The 19,992-nt window shown below is 53.0% G+C and overlaps 1 pseudogene; it reads right to left on the minus strand.

Moving 5' to 3' along the window:
• Positions 1 to 2,596: 2,596 nt before the first annotated feature.
• On the minus strand, positions 2,597 to 19,881 carry LOC124680771 (annotated as a pseudogene).
• Positions 19,882 to 19,992: the final 111 nt, after the last annotated feature.

Here is a 19,992-nt window from a genome sequence, read left to right on the forward strand (position 1 = left end):
ATACAGGATAGGTAATGTGGGTTACCCGAAGGGTAGTGCCCACGTCACTTGCGCTCAGCCACGCCATTTTGGGCATGGGCGCCAGGGCAGGAGAACTGGGCAAGAGTGCCCTGCTCAGCAAGAAATCCACGCAACAGCTCGGAGACATACTCACCAGCAGAATCAGCTCGAAAGACACGTATAGGCGTGGAAAACTGAGTATGGACCATGGCAGCAAAACGCTTATAGATCGAGAGAATCTTGCTACGAGAAGTCATAAAATAGATCCAAGTGTGGCGAGAGAAATCATCGATAAAAATAACATAGTAGCGTTGGCCCCCCTTTGAAGCAAAGGGAGCCGGACCCCATACATCAGAATGAACCAAATCAAAGGGACGCTGAGATACAGACTCACTAGTAGGATAAGGTAACTGATTATGTTTACCAAGCCTACATCCCTGACAACCCTGAAGCGAGACATCTCCTGAGACAGGCCCCAGAAGACCTCGACGAAGTAAAGATGACAAGCGAGAACCGCAAAGATGACCAAGACGATGATGCCACTGCTGGAAGGAGGCGGTAGTGTAAGCAGCAAGTACACTAGGTGCAGTCGGTGAAGTGGTGGAAGAAGGAACATGAAGCCAGTCAAGCTCCCAAAGTCCCTGGGAGTCACGGCACCGAGGGCCAGCCCCAACCAGTGCCCGAGTGTGAGTGTCCTGGACAGAACAAGAATCGACATCAAGAATGACCCAACAACCAGAATCAGTATGTTGAGCAGCGGAAAACAAGTTCATGGTAAGACGGAGAACATGAGAAACATCAGGAACGGAAAAGGAGGGAGTAGAAAGAGTGCCACGACCAGCAACAGGAAGAGAAGTCCCATCAGCAGTAAGAACACTAACAGGAAGAGGAAGAGGACGAAGAGAAGAAACAGAGGAAGAATAAGGAGACATGTGGAAAGAAGCTCCAGAATCCAGAACCCACGAAGATGTACCTGACTATGTAGAGGAAACAGCCGCGGAGGCAGCAGTACCCATCGAAACAGAGCCGGAAGAGGCAAGGAGACACTGAAGTCTCGCTATATCCTGCTCAGTGAAACCGGTGGTGACAGGCTCGGAAGGTGGAGCACGAGGAGGCACACCGCGGTGCTTCTGATAGCAGTCAGACTCAAGGTGACCAGACCTCCGACAGTGTGTGCAGAACCGAGGAGGACGAGGGCGACCCCCACCGCGAAAAGGGCGGGCACCTCCAGAAGTAGCAGGCGCTGGTGTGGGTAGAAGCGGCGGTGCAGGTGCAGTGGGAAGTCGAGCAGCAAGAACAGAAGGTGTCCCAAGCAGTCCAGCACCACGCAGACGAGTCTCCTCAGCACGAAGCTCAGTCAATACCTCTGAGATAGGAACACGGCCCCGAGCAAACAACTGAGCACGACGGGGCTCAAACTCTGGACGAAGTCGAGACAGCAACTCATGGATCCTCTGAAAGTCCATATCTGAACGTACTGTCCGGCAACACTGGCAAGTACCGCAGACAACACTACGAAGGGAGTCAAGCTGGCGCTAGATGGCCGCACTCTGGGTGTAGAACTCATCAACAGTAGAGTCACCCTACTGAAGATCATGCTCCTGTCGCAACACGGACAAGTACAGAGAATCCCCAGAAGGCTGATAGCGCTGACGAAGGTGAGACCACATCTCAGCAACAGTAGCAAGGCCCATAAACTCAGAAGCAAACTGTGGCTGAACACTCTGCGAAAGAACAGCGGCAGCTCTAGCATCCTCATCACACCACTGAGTAAAAGTAGAAAGACTATCACGATAGGAGCCAAGAGCCTCTGAATAGGCAAGAACCTGCTCCTCATATGCCTCATCAGCAGCAGACTTGGCTGTGTCCCGATCAGCCTGAGTAGCATCCTCAGCAAGGGCATGTGGCACGTATGGCGGGGTAGGAGACACAGGAGCAGTGGGGTGTGGCGGACAAGAGACCTCGCCAGTAAGAACACCCCACAGCCGAAGACCACGCATATGAATGCGCATAAAGGCAGCAAACTCCCCATAGTTGGTGCCATCAAAGATCACTGGACACCGAGGAATACTGACATAGCCAGACGCGGAGGACGCCATGATCGGGGCCGGGGCAGCAGCGGCCGGATCGGGGCCTGCAGCAGCCGGATCGGGGCAGCAACCAGCCGGATCGGGGCAGCAAGCTGCCGGATCGGGGCAGCAGCCAGCCGGATCGGGGTAGCAAGCGGCCGGATCGGGGCAGCAAGCGGCCAGATCGGGGCTGCCCGGGGCGAGGCCAGCCGAAGAAGGTGGTGGCCTGAGCGTGGCCGGCCGGAGATGTTGGAGGGGGAGCTCGATTTGGAGCTCAAATCCGACGAAAATCGATCCCAACTAGAACGGGAGAGGAAGAAGAAGGTGGAGCGGCGCGGGCCGGAAAAATCATCGGCGGCAACGCGGATCGAGCACGGAGTTGCAGCGTGCAAAGAGCTAAACCTAGAGCTCTGATACCATGTTGTGAATGAGCAACTAGTATTCACTGTTGGGCCAAAGACCAGTACATGTACATGATGCAATATGCAGGGAACCCCTCATACACTAGGAATATACAGTAAAAGAGTCTATACATCACTAACAGTTAGCACCACTTTCCTGTTGAGGTTGTTTACATTCCCAAGGGGATACGGTATACCAACATCTTCTAGATTAATTTGGTCCCATAGGTCATCCAATACTACAAGAAAGTTTTTCGCCTTCATGTACTCACGTATGGTAAGACGTAGATTCCAGACTTCCAGTCCAGTACGTTGCAGTCCGAGCCTTTCAATGATTTGTGTTTGGATCTTTTCAACTGAGCACCCTCTAGAGGCAGTTACAAAGAGAACAAAACTAAAGGTCATGCCCTCTCCAAATGAGTTATTGATATTTTTTAGAAGATGTGTTTTCCCTACTCCGCCTGGACCCCATATTCCAATCATTCCTACTGTGGGATCATCCTTAATGTACCGGAGAGCATCTTGAAGTTGAAGGTTCTTGGCTGACATAGATGGAGCAGGTATCTCTTGTACAGGTGGTGGCATTGACTCGACAGTAAAAGTAATGGGACAACTACTGAGACATTGTTGAACCTGATGAAGCTTCTCAAGTGCCAGCATAGTAACATCCTTCTTAAACTTGTAGTCCACAGAGATTACATGTACATCATTGATAATGATGGCCACTTTTTCCAGCCATCTGTTCACCTCATGTGTTGATGTCTTGCCTTCTCGCTCGGCATTCTCAATTTTCTGATGGACATTGTCGTTGCCTAATCGACGGTACCTCGGAGGAGGGATCCTCACGAGGGGAAGAAGAAGTAGGGGCCATAGGGCGGAGTGCACACGGGACGGTGGTACGCGAGTTACCCAGCTTCGGAACACCTGCACGATGACAGGGCCTACTGCTGCTTGTCCGGAATTATCCGGGCGCTTTCGCGTTGTTACAATGAGTTGTGGTTGTGCCTCTAGGGCTCCCGGGATCCGGCTTATAAAGGCGCACGGATCTAGGGTTTACATGGAGAGTCCTAGCCGGATTACGTATAGCCTAACTACGGTACAATATCTTGCCGTGCACGTCACGGATCCGCCTTCCATACACGTCGTCCCGGATCCGGGTTCCTCATGGGCCTCCATGGATCCGGGTCACTCCTATGTCGGTGCGGATCCGGCCTCGCTGATCCTAGGCTGGACTTCTTCCTTCACGATCAACAAGCAATCGGGCCGCCCGATGGGCCACATGCCTCATCACCGTCTCGTGGGCCACCCGGGCTTGCCGGATCTAGGCACTGTCGATGGTACACCTATGAAGTATACCCACAACAGTAGCCCCCAGAGTTCTCCGAGTTTCACCTGCAGTTTCCGCCTTGCTGGTTCATTATAATCTCCGGCAACGTCGGTAACGCGGAGAAACTTGAAGAGCTCCAACTTTGCATTTTCTTCTTTTTTCCAACTTATAGCCACAAAATGCTCCCACCCCGCGGGACTTCATCCATCGACGTTCAAAAGAACATCTCCGGGTTACTCCCTGCTCGAATGAGAGACAACTTATCTTCACAAAATTACCCGGAATCTTAAGAGACTCAAACGGCTTCGGAAATCCTTCATCTTCAGATCACACGCAACAACGGAAGTTCCGTATTTCCCGCGCACAATTTCCTTATTTCCCGCGCTAAATTTTCGCAAATGCAAATCTTCAACCGGAATTTTCGGGAGTGCATGGTTAAATTACCTCCACGTCGTTTTACCGCATTTGACCTAAACACGTGTCATCCATCCAACGGCGCGACCGTTCAGTTTCCACCGTTGGATCCGGATCCCGAATCTCCGAGCGCGGCCTATAAATACCCCGCGACCCGGTAAAAACTCATTCTTTCACCCCCTCTCACCACATCGTCTTCCTCCTCGCGCGTGCGCCGCCCGCCAGATCTCGACTCCGGCGAGCTTCGTCACGGTGAACTTCGCCCGCCGCCGAACCAAGGCTCCCCTCGCACCAAGATTCTCACGTTTGAACGAGAAACTCGCTCCGCCGCCGATTCGTGGTCACGCGGGTCAATTTCCTTCAAGTTCGGCGACCTCATCTCCGCCGGAGCTCCGTCGAGCCACCGCGCCATTAGCGGTAAGTACGCCGGCCTTGTAGAAGACAACCTAGCGTAGAAGATAGGCTTAGTGATCCGGGTACTCAAACACTTTATATGGGTGCAGCCGGAAGCATGCCACTCGAATCGTCACTTTGCACTCGGTAGCTCTTCGAGTAGCCCGGATCCCAATCGGATAGAACCCATATGCCCGGATCCCATATCATTCCCGCCACCATATGTTTCCGACATCGGACTAGCTCAACCTTTTTCCGCATCTTCCAAAGACCGCTCCAAGCCGGATTCCTACCCTCCAAGAGCTCCAAGAAGAACTCGAAGGGCAAGCTCGGATGGCAGCAAAAGTGCAGGAGGCGGAAAACAAGAAGGCGTCCAAGGCCCGGATCCGCGAAGGAGAACGGGGTCAATGGTGGCCTTGCGAAACCACCGACGTGGAGCTTAGAGAGCTCCAGAACGAAGGAATGATCTCCTCTCATTGGAGTTTCACACGTGACTCCGTCGTCCCCAAGCCAGAAGCCGGAGAAGTTGTTATGACTAAGGCTTGGGTGGAACGCGGACTTTCACTCCCTTGTTCGGAATTTTTTCTCTCCATCCTCAGCACCTACGGGCTCCAGCCCCACAACATTTGCCCGAATTCATACCTTCTCTTGTCCAACTTCGTGACTCTCTGCGAAGGACATCTTGGGATCCGGCCAGACGTCAAGTTGTGGCAGTTCTTTTTCCGGGTGAAGAAAGAAACCAAGGAGAAAGCAATGGTGAACTGCGGAAGCATGACATTTATGCTCCGCCCTAGCCGCATGTACCCTCCCCATGACTCGCACGAATCCGTCCGGTACTGGAACGCCGGATGGTTCTATGAGAAGAATGCCTCAGTTCCAAAAATCCATGAGGGCCTGCCTCGGTTCGTCAACGAACCCCCGAAGAACTCGCAAGCCGGAGCTTCGTCCCTTCGCTTGCCCGGACCCACCTCGGAGAAGGCCGCGCGGAGAATCTCCTGGCTAGTCCACGACGGACTAACCGGAGCCCAGCTCACACTTAGCTGGTTTTCCCGGAGAATCCAGCCTCTGCGTTACAACGCGCGCCTGATGTGCGCCTATACCGGGGCGGATGATCCTCTCCGGGTTACACGCCACGATCTTCCGGCCGACTCTCTGAAGAGAAGGATCAAGACGTTGGTGAAGATTCCGAGGGGCCAACAGGTCCCGGAACTGACCAAAGACATTTATACAAACGACCAGTGTCCTCCGGTAAGCTTCGTTCCTTTCACTGCTTCAAACTTCACAAGATTTTGGATGTTTAACTTAACTTTTATCCATCTTCCTTCCAGCTCAACACTTTGGCGGAGGAAAACTTTCGCGCCATTCTCCGCGTCCCCGTCACCGAAGACACGGCGGAGGAGGTTCCGGATGACGATGAGGAGGAAGAGGAACAGGCACCTCGCAAGGCCGCCCTCGACCTACAAAGCGTCCCCGCGCCAAGGCTTCCGGCTCCGAAGCCGGAGCTAGCGGCGAGGCCTCCGCCAAGAAACCGAAGACGGTAAAACCACCTCCGCTTGACTCAAGGAAAGCGGAGCGTGCACGTATAAGGATGCTCTCAACGGCCGGCCAAGGCACACGCCCCATCATCCCCGGCGCCCCGTAAGTTTCCGAGTATGATGCGATTTTAACTTAGCGAAATTATCTCTTGTCTAAACCCTTTCACTTGTTTGCAGGAATCCGAAAACCGCTGCCACGCGGACCACCAGCCAAGAGCCCATCACAAAATATATGAAGAAATCTCCGGCTGTTGGTCCCTCTACTCCAGTTCCACCAAGTGTCTCCCACGCAACTCCCCAGCCGTCGCCCCGTCAGGCGGATCCATCTCCCCCACCTGCCGCAAACACTCCACCGGAAATAATTCCGGTTAGCAGCGGGCATGCGGTCGAAGAAGATCCTAAGGCCAAAGGCCCTTCCCAAGAAGAGGCGGAAAAACAAGTCCAAGGAGAGGTTGAAGTAACTTCTTCCGAGAAAGCTGGAGAAGGCGCTGGCGACATGGTCGTTTTTCCGAAGAACTTTGGAGATCCGGCTGACACCACTTCCACCCCAAAGGCTTATGCCACTAAGTTTTTCAACAAGCTGACTGAGGTGGAGAAATGGGAGCTTGAACAAGACCTGCTCAACGCCATGCTGAACAACGCCCGGGGAAACCTCGATTCCAGGACGTCGGAAATCCAAGACTTCAAGAAAAATGTTGGCCAGCTCCGCGACCAACTCATCTCGCAAGCAAAAGGTACTCCCCAAGAGCCCCCAAGCATGTAAGCGGAAACTGAAAAAATAGTTAGCGCTTAGATGCTTAGAGAAAGATTACTTCCGGAAAGTTTTTTAGAATGAACCAGTAGCCCCCAAGCATCATGGCGGAAAGGTTCCGGCAATGATGCTTTAAAAGAAACCACTACTACAGGCGGAATTTTTACTCCCGCACCGTTTAAAATCTTCGAGAACAAGCAGGCGCCGCACTACGAGCTGCACAAGAACATTGCCCTGCAGCGCCGCGTTACTCTGAGTCAGGCGGAAAATATCCGGACCCTGAAGGATGAGAATGCAGATTTGGCTAAACAGCTGGCGGACGCCCAAGGTTGGTTTCCGCCTTCTTCGTCATTAACCAAATTCCGACTTTAAATTGCTGTTAACTTATGCTATTTTAGGCGCATCCTCCTCCCTGGCAACAGCTTCGACTGAACTTGAGAACCTGCGCTCCTCGTACCAAGACTTGGAGACGAAGCTAAAGGAGGCGGAACTTAAGAGGGAGCAAGCCGAAAGCAGCTGGCGGAGAAAAACTCCGAGCATATCAGGGAAAAGGGCGAGCTGATACTAAAAAAGAATGCTGATAGCGAGACCATCAGGAGGCAGCAAAAAGAGCTTGACGGACTCCGGAAATTTATGCGGACGGCGGAGCAGCACTGGGACTTGCTCAATGAGAACATCTTGGGTACCAGTACTAGCACCTTGCCCAGATATTTGTTCCGATGTTTTACTTTATGCTCAAAACTGTATGCTTATATCCTCACGGTTTTATGCGGAGCCGCTTGGGTATTCCGAAGAGCGCCGGAATTTGTACCCACGTGACGACCTTCTTCAACTTGCGGGCGATGACCGCAAAGATCTCATCTCCGCCTCCCGCAAGATATGTTACAACTTATCCATCAAGAGGAGCCGTACTTGCGACGTCCGGAAACTTATCAGGAAGATGGATATCCTACCGGAACAGGTGACGGATCTGCAAGCATCCTCAGCCCGAGGAGCAGCTGCAATGGCCTTGACCATGTGCCTGGCACATACTCCGGATCTTGATCTTGATGAAGTGACCACGGGCGTTCCTCCGGATGCGGATGTCAACGCGCCGCCGGATGCAGTGAGTGGCTACGACACCCGTATCGCGCGTAGGATCCGGCACGAGGAATTCTACGACAAGGTCGTCCTTCCTGCGGACGAGCCCTTAGAAGCGGAACTTCAGAAGGAGCTTGCTGCCAAGGCGCGACCTGCGGAATCCGGAACCCAATTTACCTGGACCAGCTCCAAGGAAGCTCCCCAAGAGGAACCCAAGACCAGCGCTGCCGCTTCTGAAAAGGAAAGTGAAGAAGATGTATCTTCTCCGGCCGAAGGCGCCAAGGAACAAGATCCAGAGGGCAAGACTTCTCCGGCTAAGGGGGAGTGAGAACTTTTATTCCTGCGGGAAAAACAATGCATCATTTTGGCCCCAGCGAGGGTTTGTAATAAGACTTTAAATTCTTAAGTAGCTAGGAACGAAACGATTATGCATGGGGCGGAGACACTTATCCTGCTATCCGTTTAATATTATGTGCATGTTTCGTTTTATGTCGGAAAGCAAGTGCTGATCTCGTTATTTTCCGGCTTGCCCGCTTGACCTTCCACGAGCCGGAAAACCTTAGCCGGAAATGCTCGCCAGCGGCGACGAAGCCCAATGGCAATCCGTCCATAACCGCGGAAACAAGCCCCCAGGCATAGGTGCCGGAAATCGCTACTAGGAATCCACGAGTTCGCAATAGATAACAACTTAACCAGAAAACTTAAGCTTACGTCCTAAAGGAAGATTTTAGAAATCACAACTTTTATACACGCCTAGGCGGAAAACATCCAGCTCTGCGGTTTTAGTCGGAAAAAACATACACGATCTAAAATGAACAAGTAAAGGAGGTAAAAGACTCAAAGAGTGAACCATAAGCTTTATTTCATTGATCATGTATAACTATTACAGAGTTTGTAACTCGGAAAAATATGCTAAGTGTAGAAAGGACGTAGCTGTGCTATATTCCAAGGGCGATCTGTTTCATCGTAGATGTCATCCGGATCCTCACGCTTGCGTTTCCGGCGCCAGTTAGCAGGTCTATCCCTCAGTTCGCGGAAATCGACAAGGTAGTACGATCCGTTATGAAGCACTTTGCTAACGACAAAGGGTCCTTCCCATGGAGATTGCAGCTTATGGTCTTTCACCTGTCGAAGGCGGAGGACCAGGTCTCCGGCCATGAAGGAGCGTTTCCGAACTCGACGACTGTGATAGCGTCGGAGCTTCGCTGGTAGATGGCGGAGCGCCGGTCAGCTAGGTTCCGAGCTTCTTCGATCGAGTCCACAGATAGCCGTCCGGCCTCGTCACTGTTTCTTCATTATAGGCGGAAACTCGCGGTGAATCGTGGATGATGTCGGAGGGAATCACGGCTTCGGATCCGTATACCGGGAAGAAAGGGGTAAACCCCGTTGACCTGTTAGGGGTAGTTCGCAAACTCCACAAGACAGGCGTCTAGTTCGTCGGCCCAAGCTCCAGCTTCTCGTCGCAGCGGTTCTTCAAGGCGTGGCTTGATTCCTGATAATATTAGACCGTTAGCTCTTTCAACTTGACCATTGGATTGTGGGTGAGCCACAGATGCAAGGTCAAATCGAATCCCCATTGTCTCACAATAATCCTTCAATTCTCCCTGAGCGAAGTTTGTGCCATTATCTGTGATTATGCTGTGTGGGATGCCGAATCTCATTACGAGGCCGATGACAAATTTTAGTGCCGTAGCACCGTCGGCTTTTCTCACTGGCTTGGCCTCGATCCACTTGCTGAACTTGTCAACAGCGACCAGGAGGTATTCACAACCACCAGGAGATGATCTTTTTAACTTACCAACCATATCGAGCCCCCAGACCGCAAATGGCCAGGTGATAGGTATGGTCTTCAGCTCTTGGGCTGGAGCGTTTGGTTGAGTAGCGTAGTACTGACAACCTCGGCAGGTCTTGACTATTTTGTCAGCATCTTCTTTAGCTGTGAGCCAATAAAAGCCTAGCCGAAAAGCTTTTGCAACGAGTGACCCGGGAGCGGCATGATGCCCGCAGTCCCTCGCGTGGATCTCTCCGAGGATTTCAATGCCATCTTGATTGGAGACGCATTTGAGAAACACCCCCGTTGCGCTTCGTTTGTAGAGCTGTCCATCGACAATTGTGTAGGATCGTGCTCGTCCGATGATCTGGCGCGCGAGGACCTCGTCCTCCGGCAACTTCTGATCGATGAGGTAGTCCAGGAAAGGCCGTGTCCAAGCCGGAATGGTAGCCAATACCTCTTTAGCCGGAGACACTGCCACTTCTGGGTTTTCCGGGTTAGCGCCCTTCACCGAGGGTATCCGTAGATGCTCTAGGTAAATTCCAGGCGGAATTGGCTTTCTGCCGGATCCGAGCTTGGATAGCATGTCTGCCGCTGTATTGTCGTCTCTTCTGACGTACTTGACTTCGTATCCGAGGAAGCTCTTGGCGATCTCGTCAACTTCGTCTCTGTAGGCCGCCATGACGGAATTTCTGGCGTTCCAGGTTCCGGCTACTTGCTGTGCCACCAGGTCGGAATCTCCGCAACAAATGATGTGCTTGATCCCTATTTCCTTAGCGATGCGCAGTCCGTGTAGTAGAGCCTCGTATTCCGCCATGTTATTTGTAGCTTCGAAGTGGATCTGCGTGAACATACTGCAGTTCTTCTCCGGTAGGGGACTTCAGGGTGACTCCGGCTCCTGAGCCTTGATGCTGCTTGGATCCGTCGAAGTGCATGACCCATGTTTCTGGTTCCGGCTCCAGACTTGCATCCGGAGCTTCTGTCCAATCTGCAACGAAATCTGCCAAGACTTGGGATTTGACCGCAGTCCTTGGCTTGTAAACGATGTCGAAGGCGGATAATTCGATGCCCCATTTAGCTGTCCGTCCTGTTGCGTCAGCGTTGTTGAGAATTGTTGACAGCGGAGCTTTGCTCACAACTGTTACTGGGTGCTCTTGAAAGTAGTGTCTCAGCTTCCGGCTGCCTAGGAAAACTCCATAAGCTAGCTTCTGAAAGTGAGGGTATCTTTGCTTTGACTCCGTCAGCACCTCGCTTATGTAGTAGACAGGTCTTTGGACGTCATATTCATGACCTTCTTCCTTTCGCTCCACCACGATGACGAGGCCGATGACTTTGTTGGTAGCCGCCGGATAAAGGAGCATTGGCTCGACTCTGCGGGGCTGCCGGGATAGGTGGGGAGGTAAGTATTTCCTTCAACCCTCGAAGAGCTGCATCAGCCTGCGTCGTCCCGCACAAATTTGTCTCGTTTTCTTCAAGCAACTTGTACGGAGGTAGCGCCTTCTCGCCAAGACGGCTAACAAACCTACCGATTGCTGCGACACAACCAGCTTAGTCGTTGCACATCTTTGAGACAAGTTGGCCGTTTGATACACGGGATTGCCTTGATTTTTTCCGGGTTAACCTCAATGCCTCTCGTGAGAGACTATGAAGCCAAGGAGTTTTCCGGCTGGCACGCCAAAGACGCACTTTAGCGGATTCAACATCATCTTGTACCGACGGAGATTCTCAAAGGTTTCGTGAGGTCGCTGATCAAGTCGGATCCTTTCCGGGTCATGACCGCGATGTCGTCGACGTAGGCGTGCACGTTCCGGCCAATTTGGTCCTTCGGGCATCGCTGCATCGTACGTTGGTAGGTGGCACCTGCGTTTTTCAAACCAAAAGGCATAGTAACATAGCAAGTAAGTGCCAAACGGGGTAATGAATGAAGTCGCCTTTTGGTCGGATTCCTTCATCCGGATCCGATGATACCCGGAATACGCATCAAGAAAACACAGAAGTTCCGCCCCGCCGTCGAATCAATGACTTGGTCAATGCGCGGCAGGGGAAACGGATCCTTCGGGCAATGTTTGTTCAAGCCGAGTAATCGATGCACATTCTTAGTATTTCGAGTGTTCTTTTTGGGTACAAGGACGGGATTCGCGACCCAATCGGTATGGATAACTTCTATTACAAAACCTGCTTCTAGTAACTTTGCTAGTTCCATTCCTATGGCGCGGCGCTTCTTATCTCCAAAGCGTCGCATAGCTTGCTTCACCGGTTTAGCCCCCGGATTTATGTTGAGGTAGTGCTCGGCGAGTTCCCTAGGTACTCCGGACATGTCAGAAGGTTGCCATGCGAAGATATCCATGTTAGCACGGAGGAACTCGACGAGCGCGCTTTCCTATTTGGGGTCCATGTTGGCTCCGATCGAGACTTGCTTGCTAGGGTCATCTTCCTTGAAGCTGACTTTCTTGGTCTCAATCGCGGCCCTGAAGGAGTTTTTCTGTTCGGAGATCTGCTTCTTGGTGGTTTGCATCTCGGTCGGATCCACCGCGGCCCTGTAGCCTTTCAGCTCTTCTCCGGATATGACAGACTCTGCGAAGGCGGCTTCGCCCAACTCGCACTCATGAGCCTTCTTGTAGTCTCCGGTTATGGTGATCATGCCATTGGGACCCGGCATTTTGAGCTTGTTGTAGATATAGCACGCTCTTGCGTGGAACTTGTGGTAGGTGGGCCTGCCGAAGATGACGTGGTAGGAGCTCTTGAAGGGCACAACTTCAAACGTGATCTTTTCTTCGCGGAAATTATGAACATCGCCGAAAGCCACGGGAAGTGTGATGCTGCCGAGGGAGTTTGCCTTCTTACCCGGAACCACGCCGTGAAACTCAGTGGTGCTGTGTTTGAGCTGTTCCTTGGTGAGGTTCATCCGCTCCATAGTCTCCAGGTACATGATGTTCAAGCTGGCTCCGCCATCCATGAGGCACTTGGAGAAGTCATACCCGTCTATGCGGGGACTCACAACCAAGGCGTAGTATTCTTTTGGCACAATGGCGGGATGATCTTCCCTCGTCAAATGTGCACGGAACTTCCGACCACCTCGACATATCGCGGCACAGCCCGGAACCGTGGCGTTCGGGATCCGGGTAGCTGATTTTGTAGCGCGGACCGTGGGAGTTCCGAGGAAGGTGTGGTAAGCCCCCACGCTCTTTTTCTCGAAGGGGTTAGATTTACTCGCGGATCCGGCTTTGGGATCCGGCGAGTTATCATCCTCGTCCATCGCCTCGGAACTCGTCCTCCTCCTTGTCCTTGTTCTTGCCCTTGCCTCCTTTGCCGCGTGGGCGGTGCTTCCGGGCTCGCTTGTATCCTGCCTCCGGGTCGTTCTTTAGGTCGTTGACCCACTTGCAGTTGCGGTTGGTGTGAGTGGACTTCCCCGTAGCCGGATCCAAGTGGGCCAGGCAGGGCATGTCTCTGTACTCCTCATAGGTTTGCGGAGCGCGGGATCCGCCAGCAGTGACCTCGGAGGTATGCTGCTGACCCCTGCCGGCTCCGCCTCCACGTCCGCGTCCTCTTCCGCCTCCTGGACCTCCGCGTTGGAACGCCATGGCGACCATGTCGGATCCGCCACTCTTCTGGTCATCAGGGTTTTTGCGTTTGTGGCCGCTGTTGTTACCGTTATCACGGTTCTTCTTTTGTTGGTGCAGGGGAATTGTTGTAGCTGCGATATCACCGCCTGCGTCGTCATCGGCGGCAGTGTGATCACTGGCGATGGAGATCATCTCGTCCAAAGTCGGTTTGTTGGCGTTAGCCAAACATGTAAGCTTATGCCTCAGCAATCCTCCTCTCTCGCAGTCCCCCGATGAAGGCGTACATGGCAGGTGGTGTGGTCGACGTTCTCGCACTCGTTTCGCATGCCAACCATCGTGTGAGGAAGTTTCTTGAGGATTCTCCCTTCTTCTGGATACAAGCTTGTAAGTCGCTTGCCGTGGCAGGTCTTTTGTAGGTGCCTCTGAAGTGTTTCTCGAAAGCGGTCTTCAGGTCGAACCAGCAAAAGATGGAGTTTTTCTCGAGGTCACTGAGCCAGATCCGGGCTGGTCCTACAAGGTACAACTGGAGCATGCGGCAGGCGATATTAGGGGTTCCTCCGGCGAAGGTTACTGCATTGTAGTAATCCTCGATCCAGGTATCCGGCCTTTCGGTGCCATCATAATGCTTCAGGTTTCCGGGTAACTTGAGGGAGCTCCTTGGCTTTGGTTCCTCTCGAATCATCCTGCCAAAGCACTTCGGTCCGATGTAGTCGGTTCTGTATTCGTTGAGGCGTTCCCGCGTGTCGCGTGAGCCGTGTCGGGAGACTGTGAGCGAGAGCGAGATCTCCGGCCACCGCCTCCGCCTCCACCTCCGCCGCCACCGCTAGGTGGTGGTGAGGAGACCTGCGAGGGGGCCGATCCGACCTCTCGCTTCCGCCTGCAGATTCTCCCCGGCCCTCCCGGTGCCGGCTCCGGCCTCCGTGGCTGCCTTCGCCATGACGCTGGCTGCCCTGGTCGTTCCGGCTCCGGCGGGGCTCCGGGTCGCGCTCCTCATTCCGGCTCCTCCTCGGCTCGGGCTCACGATCATTGTTCTGATTCCGGCGAGGCTCCGGCGTGCGCTCCCTGTTCCGGTTTCCGGAAGGCATCACGATGTCGCGGATAATAATTCCACCATGCCCTTGAGGCCTGGTGTTTCCGGCTGGACTGCGACGACGAGGGGGACGCGGGTAACCATTAGGCGGAGGAGAGGCGTTGCGGTACTTGTCTCGTCCGGAGTACATTGCATCCTTTCCCTTTCTCGGATCTGACGGAGGCGTCTTTGATGGTACGGGGATCGGATTTGGGTGTTCCCCGGCTTTCCTTCGCGTTCCGAGGATCCGGTTCGCGACTCGTCATCTCGCCGGCGATTGTTGCGAGCGTCCTTCGCGCAGATGGAGACGCAATGCTCCGGGTTAGATTCCAACTTGCGCGAAGTATCCGCCTTGCTCGCTCGTTTAACCGCCGAAGCGACGAGCGTGCGCAAGTAGTTGATGTCAACCTCCTCGTCACTTTTCTTCAGAATTTCTGCAGCTCTTGCCAGATTGTCCTTTGGGGTAGCGAGCGGCCGCTGTTCGGCCAGGGGTTGCGAAGTTGATCCCGCGGGGAGGGATTGCTTCTCCGACGATTCTATCGGCCTCCGCCTGTGCGTAGGTCATTTTCACCTCCCACTCTGCTCTCATACTCTTGACTTGCTCGAGCGTTGCGGTGACTTCGCGATCCTGTCTCTCAAAGCGATCCATGATCAGTGCAGCTTCTTCCCTCTCATCCAATATAGCAGCTGCGGTGTTGGCAAACTTTTTGGCCGTGGCCAGCATCTCCTTTATGGTGGCCTCTAAAGCCTCCGGATCCGCGGCATCGCCGGGAGTTATTGGCTTGTTGAGGACGTCCGACTTTGCGACCAAATCCATGCGTGCTTGTGCAACTATCTCTTCGAGCGACAGGAGGCTCTCCGAGGAAGGATCCCTACGGGGCCGTTCCCGCGACATCGGAGATCCATGGTGAGATGGCTGGGGGTCGGATTGAGTGTCCGCCGCTTCGATCCGTCTTCTCCGAGCGCCGCTATCGTTGCAAGTACCGCTTTGGCCGGGCGGAGTCGACTTCGGGCTGGTCGCTGAAACCATACTCCCCTAGCTTGCGGACGAAGTCATCGAGATTCCATGGACGGGGAGTCTCCGGAAATTGGGCTCGAGATTACCCAAAATCGATTCTTCAGCCGGAGTCTCGCTTTCTCCGACAGCCTCCCCGCTGATCCGGAGCAGCGTTGTTTTCCGGGGCCTCGACCCGCACGGGACCAGCTCCGACTTCATGAGGGGCGGTTCCGGCGGTATGGGCCAAGAAGTGTACGAAGTGACACCTTTGCTTCTCTAACACCCGGGAGACCCGGGCGGATCCGCATTGGTCTTCCACCGTTATCTCCTCGCTCGGGGGCGGATTGGGTGGGTTTTGATTTTTCCAGATCTAAGGCGGAATCTTCGCTAGGAAGTTCCGGCGTCTCGGATGGGATCTTCGCGACCGCGTCCTCGCTCGGCCGGCGGTCGCGTCGGCCGCTACTTACTGGTGGGTTTCCGTCGGAATCGACGGTTTCCCCGATGAAGATGTGTATGCCGCCAACCGGGACGATGGAGAGCTTGACGGGGTCGGTTTTAGCCGGAATCCAACACTCATCCGGAGGGACGATCGGCAGATTTCCGGCGTAAAGGACACGCCCCACGGCGATGGTGTCGTCGTAGCTTCCCATGGCGGAACCCTCCCGGTTCCGGCCTCCGGACGCCGCAGGCCCCACGGTGGGCGCCAACCGTCGTTGCCTAATCGACGGTACCTCGGAGGAGGGATCCTCACGAGGGGAAGAAGAAGTAGGGGCCATAGGGCGGAGTGCACACGGGACGGTGGTACGCGAGTTACCCAGCCTTCGGAACACCCGCACGATGACGAGGCCTACCGCCGCTTGTCCGGAATTATCCGGGCGCTTTCGCGTTGTTACAATGAGTTGTGGTTGTGCCTCTAGGGCTCCCGGGATCCGGCTTATAAAGGCGCACGGATCTAGGGTTTACATGGAGAGTCCTAGCCGGATTACGGATAGCCTAACTACGGTACAATATCTTGCCGTGCACGTCACGGATCCGCCTTCCATACACGTCGTCCTGGATCCGGGTTCCTCATGGGCCTCCATGGATCCGGGTCACTCCTATGTCGGTGCGGATCCGGCCTGCTGATCCTAGGCTGGACTTCTTCCTTCACGATCAACAGCAACTGGGCCGCCCGATGGGCCACATGCCTCATCACCGTCTGTGGGCCACCCGGGCTTGCCGGATCTAGGCACTGTCGATGGTACACCTATGAAGTATACCCACAACAGACATCATTTCTCTTTGCAACCAAGTCTTTGGTCAAATCCTCAAGATTCTCAACAATTCTTTCCTCCTTCAGGTTTTAAAGTAACATGTGTATTTTAGTACTCAATAATGGCATTAAGACTTTAGAAAATTGAGTTTTGATGCAAGCACTTACCATACATAATGGGTTATCCTTTCGAAGGTTTGATCTCTTTACAGCATCAATGGCAACTTCCCACTGCCTTGCATCTCTGTTTCTTCGCATTATCTTCCCAAAATGTATCAGCTCTGATGGTTGGCCCATTAGTTCTCTTACGAGATCCTTAGCAAGTACCCCAACGTGGGGATCAGCATAAAGATTCTCCTCACCGAAATTGTGTTCAAATAGCTTGCACGCCTCCTCTTCTTCCAAACCAAGCACTTGTATATATTTATCCACACCCATCAGATCACATATGGATTGTGATATTGACGTGACTACCACTTTCATCTGTACCTTTTTCCTCTGCACCTGGCGAGTACCTTGCACAGCTAACACAACTCTTACAACTCCAAGAGGATATGGAATGCCAACTGCTTGAAGGTCTAGCTGCACACGAAGGTCATCCACCAACAGCAGAAAACTTTTTGTCCTGAGCAGTTCAGATATCCTGGTAGCTTGAGTTGACACATCATCATGCTGGTTTATACGGAGCCTGTTCGTGATTTGAGCTTGAATATTTTTTACCGTGCAGTCATAGGAGGCTGTAATAAAGATAACAAAATCAAAGGAGAGTCCTCCAAGAAATGAATCGTTCATCTTCTTGAGAAGACGTGTTTTCTCATCTCTATCTGGACCCCATATTCCAATCACTCCCACAGCGAGATCACCCTTAATGCACCTGAGAGCATCCCGAAGAGTATCCTCTCTGCTTGGCGGAAGTTGAACACTGTGGGTGGACAATTCTTCAACAGGAGGTGGAGGTCGCACGCGTGTGACATTATCAGGTACTGATATAGTTTCTCACAGTAGCCACCTTCTCAGCCGCTTGCTTGCTGGTTTTATAGTTTCCCCAACAATTGAGGGAGCACCCAAAAATAATGCACCTCTTACCAAAGGACTTGCGGTTTTCTGCTTCTTCAGATATGGCTTCCTTCGCCCTTTGAACCCACTTATCTGCTTCAACCCTCCGGCAACCATCTGTGATTCTTTCTTCGACACGGCGCAGGTTGCCATCCAAAGTCTCAGTTTCAATCCTGTGATTCATCACGTTTGTGCGAGCGGTGAAGCAATACGTGGCATTTGTGGAAAAGAGTGTATAGAATGGACTTCCGAGCCAGAGACCAAGATTCGCAAGGGTGACAATTGTCAATGTTGGCACTTATCTGAAGAAAAAGTCCTGCATGACAATTGATGTGTCTCTATTATGAATAAGGCAAGAAAAAACAGCAATCAATTAACTTTATTATAATCATAGACTGCAGGAAATGGCAAATGAAGCGGGGGTCTTGAGATAGACTCATAAACGCAAGGAATCACGATTGGGTTTTGTTATTACTACAACTGGTGCAGTGGAAATATTAGTAAGAACACTGGATGCAACCGAATGTAGCTTCTGTAGTTGTACATGTTAAGAGATCCCTATTAACTGATTACGATCTTGGGGCAGTTTTGTTTCAAAAACTTTTCTACCAACTGATCAAGATCAACATATCCAAATCTTGGTGTAACAAGAGTTAAGAAACGAAGCCCAACAACTCGGCAATCCACTTATAGACATCAACAGAAATAACCATTTATCTCTGCCATCACTAAATCATTTTGAAGCAGCAATAACATTTTTTTCCTTTTCAACGGTGTCCAGGTGTGTCCTTGGTGTGGTGTTGGTACCTGCCTCGGGAACGAGAAGACTAATAAATTCATCAAATAGGAGAATTGTATGCTAGCATAAGACGATGTAGGCTATATATATGTACCACGCTTTAGAGCTATGTCAATTGGAGTTCTGGAGATATGTCCGATTGTTAAGAAGCTTGAACTTGAACAGATAAAAAGATAACGGACTGGGCTTTATTGAGTTCGGGCTTTATTACTACTGCAACTAGCACACTGTTAGACGATTGGAAATCTGAAGCTGTGCAAGTTGATGCTATTAGCAAGAGCACTAGACTGGATGCTAAAGGAGGTCCCTATGAAGAACTTCTCTAGCAACGAATTGACATATACATCAAAATCCTATTGTGACAATAGCTAAGTAATGAACCCAACAAACTGGTGGTGTGTAATTGTTACCAATAAGTCGTGTGAGAACAGCTTGAAACTGTTGGTGTTTGTTTCGCCTTGTCCCGCTTAGACGACGTGACGTCGACCACCTCCCTTCCCAGCGCCGGTGCTCCAGGGAGGTCGTTGTAGAGGCCAACGTTGAGCTCCTTGGGCCTCACACGAAGAGGATGAGCTCAACGCCAAGGAGGTTGAGCTCCTTGGCCATGCGAGGTGCTTCTGGTGCTCGAACTACAGTTGCACGTGTGCCAATGAGGAGCCTGCCCTCAGGAAGAGGATGAGGAGCAGAAAAAATTTGGTGGTTATGAGAAGGGAAACACTTCAAATCACCCGGGGGATCAGGTCGTGCGATCGTCCGGGTCCGCTCGTGGCCGCGTGTCCCGGAAACGTGCGAGGCAGCGGGGTCCTGGGGCCCACCCGAGCGTTATCACTTCCGGATGTCCTTCCTCAGCTTTTCCCCCATTCCATCTCTAGCGCTTCGCCCGGCCATGGGCTCCCATCAGCAGCGCACAAGCGCCCCCAAACTCGGGATCCGGCGGCACTGCGGGGATCCCTGCGAGAGGAGATCTAGCGGTGCTGGTGGCCGTACGGTGATGCTGCCATCGGTGAGCGCCGCTGCTACAAGCTTCCGGCGGCGCTGCTACCATAGCGCGGCGGCGCTGCTACAAGTTGCCGTTGGCGCTGCTACAATCGTCCAGCGGCGCTGCTACAATTGTCCGTCGGCGGTGCTACATTAGCGCGGCGTTGCCACCCGGCGGCGCTGCTACAATTGTCCGTCGGCGGTGCTACAATCGCCCGGCGGCGTTGCTGCGAGCAGAGGCCGGAGGTGCTACAAACCCCGGCCAGCGTTGCTCCCGGCAGCCTCCGGCGTTGCTCCGAGCGGCAAAGGGATTTGCTTTCAATGGCGTCGGCGGTACCTACAAACTGGCGCCGCCGTGCTGCAGCTCGCCTCCCGTCTTGCAGCATGCCCGCCACCGGCAGTTCCCGTTGCCTCTGCTTTCGGCATCGCTGACGTCGTCTCTGCTACAACTGCCCAACGTCGATGCTACAAGCGCCGGGCGCCGCTGCTACGAGCCATCGCCGGTGTAGCAAGGGAGCGGTCGCGCGACACTGCGAT

Source organism: Lolium rigidum, unplaced genomic scaffold, assembly GCF_022539505.1.
Source record: "Lolium rigidum isolate FL_2022 unplaced genomic scaffold, APGP_CSIRO_Lrig_0.1 contig_28069_1, whole genome shotgun sequence".
Lineage (NCBI taxonomy): Eukaryota > Viridiplantae > Streptophyta > Magnoliopsida > Poales > Poaceae > Lolium > Lolium rigidum.